The 11,763-nt window shown below is 33.3% G+C and overlaps 1 non-coding gene across 1 annotated transcript; it reads right to left on the bottom strand.

Annotated features, from left to right (window-relative positions):
• Positions 1-6,985: 6,985 nt before the first annotated feature.
• Positions 6,986-7,067, bottom strand: TRNAS-UGA (transfer RNA serine (anticodon UGA)). The gene has a single exon. It is a non-coding gene; the product is annotated as a tRNA-Ser (tRNA).
• Positions 7,068-11,763: the final 4,696 nt, after the last annotated feature.

Genomic DNA, 11,763 nt, shown 5'->3' on the forward strand with positions numbered 1-11,763 from the left:
TAACTCCACTGGTTAGAAAAATATGAAAATAGTGACCTAAATATGGTCTGTGTGCTGTGGAAAAAATGTGCAAAATAGCGACATAACTTTGGTCTGTGTGGTATTTGAAATTTATATGGAAAATTAGATAAAAAAAATTACAGGTTAAAATAGGAAAAATAGCTATTATACGCTGAAAAGCAGAAAATATATTACTTCGGGCAAAATGGAAAACCAATGTAAAAACTCATCTATTAAATCGGGAAAAGTGGAAAATCGATGTGAAAACTATCTATTACATCAGGCGGACAGGACAACCGATGTAAAATATGGTGTATATATTTTTTTATAAAAAAAATTGCATTATTTTTCACATCAGACATCTGAATTCAACCGATGTCGTATGTTAATTTTTCACGTCGGACCTTGGCCCGATGTAAAATGTCTCTGACTTGTTACATCGTTTGGCTTTATATCAGGTCTAGGCCCGATGTAAATAATACTTTTCGCCCGATGTAAAAAGTACTTCCTGCACTAGTGAATTTTATTGGTACTTCTTTAATTTTGCATATATGGCATCCTCGATTACAATGTGGCAATGGTCAGTTAAATCTAAGTAAGCCAAATTTTTAATGTCATTAACATAATAATTAATTATAATTAAATTTTAAAAATTAATTGAAAACATTAGAAAATCAAAATAGAAGAAATAAAATGAAAATTATTTTCTTTCTTTTTTCTCTTTCCTTTTTTATGTTTTTATGTAGATACAAATTTATTATTTTTTTAAAATTAAACAACAACTTTATTTATTTGACCTCATATCCTTAATAATAGGGGTTAAATTACATGGCAGATTTTTCTCCATCCAAATTCTATTTTGAGCTCTAAGAGCATATATGACTAATTGATGGGTCATTTCATTATACTTTTTTGGTGAAACTACACTTAGATTTTGTAAGCGTTTCATTTTGGATCTAATGTGTCTATTAACCTTACAAAACATGTCTCTCTCTTCTCCTTCATTGTTTATCATCTCAATTAGGGTTTTGCAACCAGATTCAAACTTAACCTCTGTAAAACAACCTTCCTCAACTAGCTCAATGACTCTTTTCATCACCATGGCTTCTGCTAATTTAGGGTTGTCTACCCCCTCAACTTCTTTGTTACAAGCCATAAGAATTTCACCCTTCTCGTTACGAAAGAAGATGTCGTAATCTCATTTCCCTTCCTTCACCATGCCTATATTTGTATTACATTTAGTCCAACCTTCCATAAAAAATTTCCAACCTTTGTCTTCTTCGATCTCCAAGTATAGAGCTTTACCTAGGTTTTTTTCCTTTGATATCCTTATCTCTACCTTCAGCTTTTTTAATTTGATTTAGATTTATTAAATATGAAACATCTAATAATGATACTTAAAAATAAAGAAAAATAAAATAAAATATTTAAAAATAAAGAAATAGATATAATTCGCATGAAACAACAAATTAAATATAAAGATTGAAATATATGGATGTTTGCGAGTTTTGTTATTTTGAATTGTATAAAATCTAATATTTGAATCAAACAATAATCTTTGATTTTTGTTGATTATTTAATATCCAAGTATAGAGCTTTACCTAGGCTTTTTTCCTTTGATATCCTTATCTCTACCTTCAGCTTTTTTAATTTGATTTAGATTTATTAAATATGAAACATCTAATAATCATAATATGATACTTAAAAATAAAGAAAAATAAAATAAAATATTTAAAAATAAAGAAATAGATATAATTCGCATGAAACAACAAGTTAAATATAAAGATTGAAATATATGGATGTTTGCGGGTTTTGTTATTTTGAATTGTATAAAATCTAATATCCAAATCAATCAATAATCTTTGATTTTTGTTGATTGTTTAACTCATACTTTAAAAATCTTACTTGGCATTCTCATAGTTGCACCTGACACCCCATATATTTTTATAATGCCCATTTTGCCCCTCTCATAATTTACCTCTAAATGATTTTGAAATTTTTTTTCTATGAAACATGGAAAATTTACTATAATTGATTCCGAATTAATATTGGTTTGTTGTTACTATAATTTATTATTGTTATGAGATGAAAATATATTTCGAGATTTTCTGGGTTGAGAGATTAAAATTGATTTTTTTATGTGTTGTTACCTTGTTCGATTATAGATTAATTGATTAATTTTTATAAATACGACATATAGAATAATATAGAATATCCATATAAAGTATTATGATAATTGGCATAGATTCATAAAATAGTACGTAGTAGTATAATAAGTATGTTCGGTTACATCATGACAATCAAGTTCATCTAAATAGTATATGCAACAGAATAAGAAAACAATTAGAATGTAATAAGCATCCACGTCATAGATCTTCATGTCATCTTCCCATTTCCATTACCTATCATTTGATCATACGAAAAATAAAGTAAATATGGAGTGAGTAATAATTCCAATGGATCCTCATTACAATCATAAGTTCACTCCAAGGCCATTTACCACACTTGTAACATATTACCTCTATCATTAAGGATTTCATATTATTACCTGAGATACGCAACGTGTCAAAGGACACCGGGGCATAATCAATCCCACGCACTATAGAGGCAATTACATATTATCTCCTACACCTATATGAATCCATAGATCATAATCTCAATAATCCCCCACAATCTAAGTCTAGTTAATGGGATCATCAACATCTTACTACAACCCTATGAGGCTTCAACTTTGTTTTTGGTTCATACAATTACTATATGCATTGAGAAATGCCACTCCTGATGTACATTCGAGTTCATCACCCTTTACATAATAAGACCAAGACAACCCTTTAATCAGTATACATATTTTCCTCAATATACAAATGAGTTAGAACCCGTCATTAGAGATGCTTTCCTCCCATTATTCTAATCATTTACGTTTTTCACCTAGTCATTTTTGATACTTACCTATCCCCTTTACACATGTTTCTTAACCAATCACGATTGACCATTCTAAGAAATACCACCCAAGTTCATCACTTTTCACTTCATTCTTCGACCGTTATTTTTACATGTAATTCTATTACTTTATAATTTATTAAAAGTTGGACTGAGCCATGAAGAGGGCAGGGTGGGAAATGAAATTGGGCCCATTACTACTTGGCTCTAATATAGGCTAGAACATGTAATGTGCCCTAGTGGCCTCCTGGTACAAAAACTAGGGGCCTTTACGCCTAACTGTAATATAAGATACATCCAATAACACACCAGACCCTAAACTTCATCTTCTTCCATGTGTACCTGCAATCAAACGAGTTTGCAACCCTCCTCTCACCAATACACATCACTCAAAACAATATTTTAATATCATATTAGTGCTAGGAATCAAAATTCATCTAATTAACACATAATCAAAGAATCCAACATGAATTTCTACCAATTTCCTTATGAAATGGAAATGATACTAATTCAATATACCAAATTACAAGCTTAAGATTACCCACCTTAGTGCTTTCTTTCTATCTTCTTTGACTTGATGATCTAGTCCCACGGTACAAGGACCTTGAAGCTTGAACGATAGCTTCTCTCTCTCTCTCTCTATCTCTCTCTCTCTCTCCCTCTCTCTATCTATCTATCTATCTATCTATCTATCTCTCTTTATCTATCTCTCTATTGTGTCTTCCTTATCTCTTTCTTCTCACTCTCTATGTAAATTTTAATTGTAACGAAAGAAAAATGAATGAAATCCTCTCAATTCTAGGCTTTTAAACACATTGATAAAAGACCTAAATGCCCTCTTCTAAAACCTTATTGCCTAATTTTTCCTTGGTGTCTAACCAAATTAGAACTTCTAATTTGTGACATACATGAGGTTTACTTAAGTTAACATATTTGATTAACGAAAATATGGGGTAATACACTCCCTCCCTTAATAAAATTTCGTCCTCGAAATTTAAGAGTTACCTGAAGAGGTGTGGGTAATTAGTATGCATTTCTAATTCCAATTCTCAGGTAGATTTTCCTGGATGTGATTCCCCTATAATAATTTCATAAACAATATCACTTTTCCTTAGATATTTCACCGGATAGTCCATCACTTGGCTAGGTTGAGGTTGAAAAGTGAGATCTACCATAATCTTGATTGTCTCTAAAAGAATAGGTTAAAAAGGATTTGGTATGAATTTCCAGAGTTGAGACACATAAAATATATCATGAAGTCCAAATAAGGGAGGTGGTAATGCCAATTGGTAAGCCATTTCTCTTATTCAACTTATGATTTGATAAGGCCCAATGTACCGCAGACTCAATTCTTTGTCTTGAATGTCCCTTTTAACCCTAGTTTAAGAGTGACTTTCAAGAACACATGATCTCCTTCATCAAATTCTAAAGTTTTCCTACGCTGATCCGTGTAGCTCTTTTGGCGGACCTGGGCTTTTCTCATTTTTTCTTGAACTACCCTTATTTTCTTTGTGGTTTCTTAAATTATCTCACATCCTAGAATACCTTTATCTCCTAATTTTGTGCAACATAAATTGGTAGGACACTTCCTCTCGTACAAAGATTCATACGGTGTCATAATTGTTATTGTATGCAAATTCAATCAATGGTAGGTGTTAATTCCAACTTCCCATATCTTCTAGGATACAAGCCCTTAACATATCCTTACTAATTAAATGGTCTTTTCTATCTGACCGTTTGATTGTGGATAGTTGGTGTTTCTAAGATTCTACCTCGTCCCCATTGCATGGAGAAAAGCCTTCTCAAATCTAGAAGTGAACTTGGGATCGTGATCGGACATAATATTCATTGGTACGCCATGTAGTATTACTATCTTCGCATTGAAAATTCTTGCTAAATGGAGGGCTCTATAGGTAGTATTAACCAATAAGAAATGAATTGAATTGGTCAACCTGTTCACTATCACTTAAATTGAGTCATGCCCACCAGGAGTACGAAGCATCCCCACTATGAAATTAATAGAAATAATTTCCTATTTCCATTTTAGCATTTCCAGTGGTTGTAACATGTCAACGGGTCTTTGTTGATCGATCATCACTTGCTGATATATCATACACTTGGACTCGAATTCAGCTATTTCTCTTTTCATGTTAGGCCACTATAAATCTATTTTCAAATCATGATACATCTTAGAGGAACTGGGATGAATGGTAAAATCACTCTTACGAGCTTCTTCAAGAATCACCTTCTTTAGTTCTAAATCATTCGGGATACATATCATTTCATTGATAAGGACTTTGTATGTCGATCGGGTGAATCTTGGTTGATTGGTTTTAGCTTGCAAGCCTGCATCCAACAACTGAGCTTGTCATACTCTTTCTCTAAAATCACTTATAATACTCATTTGAATTGTCAATACTCTTTCTTGAGTCCATGTGAAATTTAGGTTGAGGTCTCGGAATTTCTCCAACAAATTGTATTATGATATCATTAGTTCTATTGCATGTAATTCATTTTTAAGAAAATCTTGGTATCTGGTCGCAAGGCGGATACCAAGATTTCAAAAAAAAAAATAATAATACACACCCTAATCCTTTATTTAAGGCATCGCAAGAAAACTTCGTATTTTTGTGCAGGGTCTTGAATAATAAACACATGAGCAGTGGTTAACTTCTTCATCTTTTGAAAGCTCCGCTCGCACTCGATATCCCATTGAAATTGAGTTTCCTTACGAGTTAGTCGAGTTAATAGCATGGCTAATTGAAAAAATCACATATGAATATTCGGTAAAATATCATGAAAGTCTCAAGAAACTTCTCACTTCATATTCGTTTTTGGGTCCTTCCAAATTTAACACCGCTTCAACTATGGAGAGATCAACCACTTTTCCCCCTTGAGAGATTATATGCCCAAGAAATTTTACCCACGACATCCAAAATTTACATTTATTGGATTTGGAAAAAAGTTTCTTTTCTTGTAAAACCGAAAGTACAATCTTAAGATGCTTTACATGCTCCCTTGGAGTCCGAGAGTAAATTAGTATGTCATCAATGAAGATTACTACGAATTTATCAAGATATGGCTAAAACACTGTTCATGTCGTCCATCAAAATGGTCGGGGCATTGGTCACTCCAAAGGGAATTACAAGGAACCCATAATGCTCATATCGAGTCCTAAAAGTGCTCTTTGGCATGTCAGAACTCTTTACTTGGATTTGATGATATTTGAACATAGACCAATCTTCGAGAATACTCGGTGTGTGATTTTTCTAGTAAATTCGAGGGCATGTCTTATACCTTTACAGACACATATCACTCAACTCAGATTCGACGAGCTTTCACACTTTCTCTCTTTCACAACTCTGAAGCTTCTAGTTACTAGCCACATTATCTTTGACTTTAAAGCTTCACTAGAACCTTGAATCCTCTTTAGATGAAGCTTGAGATAACTCTTCATAATAAACATTGTCATCATATACACTGTTTGATAAGAGATCTTTACTGACTTTATCAAACGTTGCTTGACATAAGACTATGTCCTCCACATAAAGGCTTTGATATCTTGTTCTTCAAACACCATAACTTTAAAAAAAAAAAAAATCAAAAACTCATAATTTTTTTGAAGAATAATAATTTATCTTTTATAATTTATTTTATCCAATTTTATAAGTCTCTTATCCTTTATTTTGTCCAATTCTATAACTATTTCTTAAATCAAACGTATACTAAAACCGATTTGATCTTTAACTTTTTTGCACATTTAGAAACAAATGATTGAAAGATATAAACTTTTTAGCTCCCAAAGTTTCATATATTTTTCTTGATTCCATATCTCAAATGCACTATGAGTTTTTAAAGATGCATAGGCGTTTGTTTCATTTTAAGAAAATCATTTACATAAATAATTCATCCAAAGTATAATATATTTTGAAAACAGTATTTCGTTAATGCTTTACTTATATTTGAGAATTGGCATAAAGAGCGAAACTCATCAAAGTCATGAAATGATTCTAGGCGCAAGAAAATAGACTGCCGAAAATAAAAACGTCGACAGCAGGGTTCGAACCTGCGCGGGCGAAGCCCAACAGATTTCAAGTCTGTCTCCTTAACCACTCGGACATATCGACGACTTGTGCATATCTGTTAGCAAACTGTATACGTCCTTAATGAATAATTGAAACTGCAGAACTCGCAATGCAGTGATGCATCAAAAACAGTTGCAATATAACATCCTAAAGAGTTCGAAAGTAGCACCCTCTATGAAATAGCAGTTCCACTCCCAATATTCATGTTACATCTTTCTCTCACTTGATTCTTTGTCGTCCAAATACTACAAGCATAAACAATTTTTCATTCATAATTCACGTGTTTGCAATCACTTATTCAAATTAATTTTAGTGTATTTTGAATATTTATACGATAAATGTTTATGAAAGATAGTTTTAAATACAAATTAATTATTATTTATTTTCTATTGTTGATTAATGTTAAGAGTCCCACATCGGACAATATATGGCCTGAACATGTCCTTATAAGTGAGGGCAATCCTCACCCTACAAGCCGGTTTTGTAGGGTTGAGTTAGGCCCAACCACACTTCTTAACATGGTATCAGAGCCTGGTTTAAGATCCGGTGGGCCACCTTCTATGGTTTCCGCTATCGGGCCACCCGCCATTATTTCCACGCTTCAGTTGTCTAGTCCTGGGCGTGAGGGGGTGTGTTAAGAGTCCCACATCGGACAATATATGGATCCTCACCCTACAAGCCGGTTTTGTAGGGTTGAGTTAGGCCCAACCACACTTCTTAACAATTAACTATTGAACACATTTCAACATAAAACTTTAATTATAACATTTTTAAAAGAATATAAATTCTATATAGATTATTGAATATTTTAAAAGCAAAGAAATAATGAAATAAAAATATTTTCATATGATTTTGAGATCGTTAATTTATAAAATAAAAAACAGAACTTCACGCCTCGGTTTGGTACAATTTGTATTTTGCAAACTAAATCAAATCAAGCTGCATTACGTTACAATCTAAAATTTACTTAACTTACATCCAACTCAAACTCAAACCTATTATACTGCAGCCTTATGATTAAGAATGATTTTTCCTTCCTCACATTTAAGGTTTTAGTTCCAGTCTTTTCAAATCGCTCATAGCAGCATCACATCTTCTTTTCATCTTCTTTGTCATTTACATCTCACATCTTCTTCTTTATTACCTCCTTTTCCGTGTTCTTCTTTATCATTTTCTTACTTTTATGTTATTGTTCTTTTTAATTCCATTTTTGTCTTATCTAGTTTTTGTATAGTAAATGAGATATTTTTGTCTAAATATGATGAGGTTTGTTATTATTTAGTAATGTATGACCAACTAAACACAAAGTTATGTTGTTCTCTATATATGTATGAATGACTCAATAAAAAAAATTGTAAAAACAAAATCATCTGATCTAATTCGAACTATGTTGGTTTGGTTTGGTTCAATTTTATTTCTCAAAGTCAACCGAAGCAAACCGAACCACACTTTTTTTCTCTTGCGGTTCGAATAACTTTTAACATCAAAATTGCCTAAACCGCACTACAAACACCCGTAGATATAAGTGTCATTGCTTTTTCATATGATGGTGACTTAATACTATCAAAATTACGGAAAAACACTAACACCCCTAATTTGATTTTGATATCCTCGTATATTTTAAGAATGTCAAAATTATTCATGTCATTATTGACCAATTTAAAAGTTATAATTTGTGCGGAAAAAAAATACTTTCAGAAAATAGTAACCGCAAAAATCTAGTAGTGTTATTAAAAAATCCGATAGATTTTGTACTCATCCAAAAGAAGAAAAATATAGTTAGTTAAACATGTTCTTCTTGCATGCACATGAGATGAATGGTTCTCCTATAGATTTTACCTAGTTCTTCACTAGTGATTTGGTATGTTTATTAACATGTGTTGTATGAACTTTTGAAATTTATAATTGAGTTATGATGTATCTATGAGTATTCATTATATGTTTTAATTGACAAATATTTCTCTTTCGGACCGAAGTGTTATCATAGGCACAACCAATTGGGGACACCATAGTATTATTTTTATTAATGTTCGTTCTAATACAACAAATAGGAAAAGAGGGAGGAAAGAAAAATTGACTATGGACTGTGAAAGCGAAGGAAACTACAAGAACCAGAAATTGTCTCAAGTCACTTGTAGTAGAAGAATTAAATGCCCATTTAAGTTGAGATATGTGTCAAACAGTAGTGGTTAGAAAATAATAGTTAGATGTGGTATTCAAAATCATGATCTATCTAAGGATTTAGAGGGTCGTGATATACTAGGTCTAAAACCTGATGAAAGACTGTTTGTGAATGACATGACAAAATATCACATAGCGTTGAGGTTCATAGTTGTTGCATTGAAAGATATGGAGGCTATACGAATCTACTACTAGAGGTCCATACACAAAAATGCAACATCTATTGACCTTAATTCATGATGAAAAATATATATGTAGAGCCAAGAATGGGGAGGAATTAGACGTTATTGCTGATATATTCTGGACACATCCTAATTCTGTGAAGCTGTTGAACGTGTTTCATTTTGTCTTGATCTTTGACTATACATGTAAAACCAATATGTATCGGCTCCCAGTACTTGATATTTTGGTGTCACGTCAACTAAATAGACTTTTCTCGGTTGATTTTGCCTACTTGGAACATGAAAGGGAGGCAAACTTCATATGACCACTAAAGAAGTTAAATAAGTTGTTCACATCATAGAAGTTTCTTTCCAAGATCATGGTGATGGATTAGGAACTTGCACTAATGAATTCCATTGAAGTTGTGTTTTAGTCCTCATTTCATCTCTTGTCTGTGTTCCATATTTCAAAAAATGTTAGTTCGAAGTGCAAGGAGTACATTAAGGCTAATATGCAAGAGCATGTTATGATTATATGGACCATATTCATGTATTCAAGTACGGAGTTTGAGTTTGAGAAACATTTGCAGCATTTTGAGGTAGTATGTGTTGATATCTGATTGGGTTCTATGATACGATCTCAAGGTATTTGAGTTTGAGCAATAGTTGTAGCATTCCATAAGTCATTGGTTCGGATGCAACTAGATGATGAAGTTTATTAAAACAATCATTTGTATTCTAAGGTATTTTATGACATACTCACAGAAGTTAGAAGTTTACTGCAAATCTCTAGTTTAGATATTCAAGATCGTGACAAATGGATGACGATTCTTGACATGGGTTACCCTATTGCTTCTAGATAAAGTGTGATATTAGTCTCACTGTCCAACAACCTTAAACATCAGTTTTGTCTCACTTTTTGGTATCTCTATCTATGTCTGCGGGTATACATAAAAGTTGATTTTGTTAACAACAATCGTTGGGTTTAGATGAAGTTGAAACATGATTGTTTAATGCCTCCCATTGATAGAATATGTATTTATTTGTTAAAGAATAATTGTATATAAGTCTCACATGGACTATAACATGTAATGAATTATAAATCTCAACATATATAATACAGTCCTCGTAGTGCTACTCTCACACGGTTGATCTCAATATCTTACATGGTATCGGAACAAGTAAACATTCAAACCTAATTAAAATTCCTGCCTCTGTAGTAGTTCCTCCCATAGTGTCGCCGATGTCGCTGCTTCTCCTCATAAGTTTTCACCGCCACCGCAATAGCTCCTTCCCCTTGACCACCGCCGCTTCTCCTCAAAAGCTGCTACCGCCATCGCAGTAGCTCTTCATCATGTGTTGTCGCCGTCTTAGTATCACATAATGTTGCATCGTCATTGTCGCAACCTCTTTCATTACCCTTCCTCCACCGTCTTCTCCCTCTTTCCCTCTAATTGCGTCGCAGCCAAATTTCCTTCCCTTGCTCTGATCACACGGTCCGTACACATCATGTCTTACTCCTCCAACAACGAAATAAACAGAGACTCCTCCTTCCAAGATGGAAACCCCAACACCACCTTCATCATCCTCTGCCAAGCCAAATTTCATCAGGCACTCGTTGTTTCCAATATTAGTAATAATATTCCTATGAAGCTTGACATGGAAATTGATCGCTATGGCACATGAGCAGAGCTATGTCGTGTTCATGCTCGCTCTCACTGGGTCCTGCAAAATATTGTGCCTTCAGAAAACAAGCATCCACCACTTGTCATTAACCTCAATTATGACCAGTGGGCCACACCATCCTTGGAGCTTGGCTCCAAAGCTTTGGATGTATGGAAGCGTTTGACTTGCCTCTACCAAGATAATTAGAATGCACGTGTTGTCACTCTTAAGCACAGATTCTCTGTATTTGCATGAAGAACATTTTAAATGTCTCTACTTGTTGTTAATGTCTAAAGACGCTTTCTGACCAATTCTGGTATGTCGGTGCTCCTGTAAATTATAAGTATTGAGTAGTGCGCCTAAGAGGGGGGTGAATTAGATACTATAAATTTTCTAGGTTTATGCAAGGACGATTCTTTACTTACTAGTTTACGTAATGTGATGAAAGCGATAAAGTGCAAAAAGATAAAGAACACCAAGAATTATCCTAGTTCCCCTTACAATCCGAGAGTACGTCTAGTCCCCTTACAACATGTAAGAGATTTTAATATTGTTAGATCCTTAGACAAGACACATATAGTCTTTCTACACAAGACTCTAACCAATCACTAAGGAAACCACACCTTATGATCAACTAAGTTGAAATGAGAACAATCCTCTCTAATTCAACTCACTTGCTTCCAACCATCTTGGACAACAAGATATCTACACCAACCAAGTAGAAAAAGAAA

This window comes from Vicia villosa, unplaced genomic scaffold (assembly GCF_029867415.1).
Source record: "Vicia villosa cultivar HV-30 ecotype Madison, WI unplaced genomic scaffold, Vvil1.0 ctg.000262F_1_1_1, whole genome shotgun sequence".
Taxonomy (NCBI): domain Eukaryota; kingdom Viridiplantae; phylum Streptophyta; class Magnoliopsida; order Fabales; family Fabaceae; genus Vicia; species Vicia villosa.